This window comes from Leptonychotes weddellii, chromosome 9, assembly GCF_054177405.1.
Source record: "Leptonychotes weddellii isolate Sample4059 chromosome 9, ASM5417740v2, whole genome shotgun sequence".
In the NCBI taxonomy this organism is placed as follows: Eukaryota; Metazoa; Chordata; class Mammalia; order Carnivora; family Phocidae; genus Leptonychotes; species Leptonychotes weddellii.
This window is the reverse complement of record NC_138377.1, coordinates 14056953-14061635: the sequence shown is the minus strand read 5'-3', so window position 1 is coordinate 14061635 and position 4683 is coordinate 14056953. Positions and strand designations below refer to the sequence as shown.

Below are 4683 nucleotides of genomic sequence, written 5' to 3'. Positions count from 1 at the left end.
TATCAGTGAGATCATATGATACATGTCTTTCTCTGATTGAATTATTTAGCTTAGCATAATACCCTCTAGTTCCATCCACGTCGTTGCAAATGGCAAGATTTCGTGGTTTTTTTTATGGCTGCATATTCCACTGTGTGTGTATATATATATATACATATATATATATATATATATATATGTATATATATATATATATACACATATATATGTATATATATATCACATCTTTATCCATTCATCTGTTGATGGACATCTTGGCTCTTTCTATAGTTTGGCTATTGTGGACATTGCTGCTATAAACATTGGGGTGCACGTACCCCTTCGGATCACTACATTTGTATCTTTGGGGTAAATACCCAGTAGTGCAATTGCTGGGTCGTAGGGTAGCTCTATTTTCAACTTTTTGAGGAACCTCCATACTGTTTTCCAGTGTGGCTAAGTGCAGTAATATTCTTTAACCACAGACAGATTCCACTTCCGTTGCTTTGAGGGTTAAGATGTGTGGTACAAATCCTTGGGAAATGCTTAGAAGTCTTCAGATGAATGAAAACTTTGTGTGTACACAGTCAGAAATTTCTGGATCTTCCTTGGGGTTTCCTGGGATGTTGTGACATCTTACACAGCAACTGCTGTGACTTTTGCATTTCACCTTATAATAATCTTCACCAAATGACTAGAGACTTGGCTTCAAATGGCTCCCTCTTTTAGTTTCTTCTGAATACTTTGCTTGGAGTCGTTAACCCATAACAACAGCAATAAAAGTAAATTGACTACTCCCTAGGGTGCATATTTGTAGTAGATTCCAGTAATACAAAGACAAGAACATTCTTTAAGCACTAATGTCCTGCTTTTTCATGCTTTTATAGGTTCTGTTATTGATTTGTTTATATTCTATTTGCTTGTTAATGGTTTAGATATACATTGAATAGTATCTAACACACCATTATCATACTTAACTCTTTTTTTTTTTCCTTTTATTTGTAGCAATATCTGGGATTTCTTATGAAGAATCAGATGGGGATACAAGTAGTTTATCTTTAGCAATGATGAAGATGGATATTTACTGGAGTATATAAAAATGAACAGACAAGGAAACTAAAATGTTGAGATAAACTAGGATTTAAGCCATTGCTTTAGACAAGCTATAAAATGTTATTAAGGATTTGCTACAGAAACAAAAGAAAACTGCTGTTCCTAATTCTTTCTTGGCTTAATCATCCAAAAGTTTAATAAGCTGTGTACCTAAATGGGAGATGGATTTTACAATTTGGGACTAACAGTATGTTTATATATCCCTACTGTACCTCCTTTGCAACTGAAACTACAGATCTGTCATTTTAATTGGGCTTCAGATGGACACAAACTCTTAACTTTCTTCAAAAATTGATTTTTTTAAAAAATCAGGTGAAACAGTTGTCATAGCTGCACAACATTTTCAGTTACTCAAGGATTTATAATATTAAGGCCTGGAACATGTCTCTTTTGTCTTTTTATTCTTCACTGGTCCAATCATGATGCCTTAACCAAAGTTGGGCAATTTAGTTGAATACTCAGAGATGACTTTCCCTATTTGCTCAATTCTAATATGAATGTGTTTTCCTGTTTTATCAGGAACTATGTATATTTAATTATTATAAGTTTTCCCCCAAAGTATATTAATGAATCAATTGCTTCTTAAAATTGATAATGTCTTAGAATAGGAGAAGAATGGAATCTGGAAAGACAAAATTCTTTCATTCTTTTACATAACTCTACCATCTCAAGATCAAGTTGAAATATTTCTCTTTCATAATCCAGTAAAAATATTTATTGAGCCCTTTCTGCCTGCCAGACACTGTAGTATATTTGTTCTTGACTGGGAACTTTTTTTCTTCAATTTAATTTGAATGCTTAGTTTTGTTTTTTTATGTTTTTAAGGTGAAAAAATACTTCTCATAAGATCTTTTCCCTCTTTCTTTCTTTCTCTTTCTTTCTTCCTTTCCTTCCTTCCTTCCTTCCTTCCTTCCTTCCTTCCTTCCTTCCTTCCTTCCTTCCTTCCTTCTTTCCTTCCTTCCTTCCTTCCTTCTTTCCTTTCTTTTCTTTCTTGAACATTCTCCAAAATGGGCAACACCAAATCATTCAATGCCAGATTTCCTTGACCCTTGACTTTTGTCAGTCAGTCTGGTTTCTTTGAAGACCCAGTCCCAATGGCTTTTTAAAACCTGTGAAAAGCTCATCCAGAAAGCACTTACTCTGAAGCTGCCGTGATGTGGGAAGGTCCCACTCTACAACAGAGCCTATCATTCCTGCAGCTTGACAAATGAAGGAAGAGGGCTCTTGTAAGTACAGTAGACTATTCATCCACATCTCTGAGCTACACAGGCTTTGTAGCATTTTGTGCTGCCTCAAATAAGAAGCAACCAATATCCTGGAAACAACTGCTTAAAATAATCTGAAACATCTGCATCAAAACATTTTAGTTTTTACCTTCCTTGGCCACCCTTTTTAGGTTATCTATATTCTCTTAGTCTTACTGCACCCATATTAAATATTATAGCAAAAGGAATGGAAAGTAAAAAGATATGTATATCTCAAAGGGATGGATTTGATTCTCTCACAAAGATGGGATGCCACCATGACATGGTACTTGTAGTTACAGCTCCATAATCGCTGGGCCACTTAACTAACTGTAACCTTGGGTAAGTCACCCCATTATGCAACCTCTCTGTATTTCACTCTTGATATTTAGAACATTGGACAATAATTCCTTCTTGACAGAGATGTGAAGGTTAGGTAAGATGAAGAGATGATGCATGCAAAGTGTTCCATAAAATAAACGAGTAGTACATGCTCAATAAACACGGTTGGATTTTAGCTACCTCATCTCTTTCTGCTAAATGTCCTGTAAGTTACCATCCAAAAGTAGCTTAAACTAAGGACTCTATCAATAGGATAGTGATTTTCTTTAGCTGATTGCAAGGATTATGTTTTCACAAATTTTTCTCTGTCCCCACATATATGCATGCATGCACATGTGCGCACACACCCACACACACACACAGATAATGATAGCACCTAAATTAAAATTTCACCTTATAATTTAATAAAATTTATCAAAAAGCCAACTGACATAGGGGCACCTGGGTGGCTCAGTCGTTAAGCGTCTGCCTTCGGCTCAGGTCATGATCCCAGGGTCCTGGGATAGAGCCCCGCATTGGGCTCCCTGCTCTGCGGGAAGCCTGCTTCTCCCTCTCCCACTCCCCCTGCTTATGTTCCTTCTCTTGCTGTGTCTCTTTCTGTCAAATAAATAAATAAAATCTTTAAAAAAAAAAGCCAACTGACATAAATACTAAATAATATTCAAAATTATTAGTTTACAGCATTATAATTAGGCTTTTTTTTTAACTTGTAGCAAGAATTACTATCAAACTCCACTCATTGGACCATAGACCCTTGTGGTGTTAGCAAAAGCCTTGCCTCTCACATAGCACACTACTATAGTTAGGTATTTTATAAGCAGCAGACCTGCCCTTGATTTGCCTCTGTCTGAAATTTTCTGGATTCTACATCTATTCCTCCATTCATTACTTCATCTGATTACCCATTCATACACTAATTCATTTATTTATTCATTCACTTATCTATTTAAATATTATTAGAGTATGTGGCTTTATCCTCTCCAGCAATATTTTTTTTATTTAAATATTTTATAAAAATTTTTCTAGTTTTCTGTTTGTGGTCTAATATTTAGCTTTTATCATTACCCAAATTTTGTGTGTGCAATGTCTGCATTGCAATATTGTTTGCACACAGGAAAATTAAAATTACATATATAGTTCTATGTTCTAAACCCAGTACTACTCAGGAACCTCAGTGAGACTGGAGATTAAGCTCTTCAGAATCCTCTACAATATGAATTCTTATTGCCTATTAAATGCTTCTCATTTCCACTCTGCACAAAGGATCCTTCTGAAGACATGCTATCTTCCTCTCCTTGGGTATGCCAGATAACTAGAGTGGTCAGGAAGTCCTCCTCAGATGTAGGTGGCCTATCTTTGGATCTATAATATGATCTGTTTGAGACTATCTCACAAACAAATAAGGTAATATATTTTGGGTCAGTATTAGGAAGAATGCCGTAAAATGCCAAATGCAAAGTGCCTCCTAAGGAATAGGTTTAAGCAGAGCCTGGGATATAATTCATCAGGGGTATTGGAGGCAAATTTTGGAGAACAATTAAACTAGACAACAGGTATGGCCCATCTTTCTTGGATATTTTGTTGTTTCAAATACTCCCATGTATGGAAACCTAGCAGTTAGAGAATTGGGTAAGAACAAGATCTAGATATCAGATATGTATTAATTTGTGATCAAAAAGAAGAAAATATTTTAGGTTGGAGGCAATAAGGGGCTTGACATTTGTTCCAGCTGGGATGTAAGGGAGGTATCAACCCAATCCAAGGTGAGGATAGCCCAAGACAGAAGACAAGGATAAGCTTCCTCTCACCTGTGCCTCACTGACTAAGGAACCAGCAGTCATGCCCAGCTAAGTGCTTTACAAAGAGCTGCTTTAGGGTTTATTACCTCTCTGAAGCATAAACCAGAGTTAAACAAAAGGAGTGAAATATTTTGACCTAAAAATGAATGAATCTTTGGTTTTGTTTCCTCATGTTCACCAAATAATCAGCTTCATTCTTTTCCTGA

At 35.8% G+C, this 4683-nt stretch overlaps 1 pseudogene; it reads right to left on the bottom strand.

Moving 5' to 3' along the window:
- Positions 1 to 3383: 3383 nt before the first annotated feature.
- On the bottom strand, positions 3384 to 3522 carry LOC115941366 (small nucleolar RNA SNORA62/SNORA6 family; annotated as a pseudogene).
- Positions 3523 to 4683: the final 1161 nt, after the last annotated feature.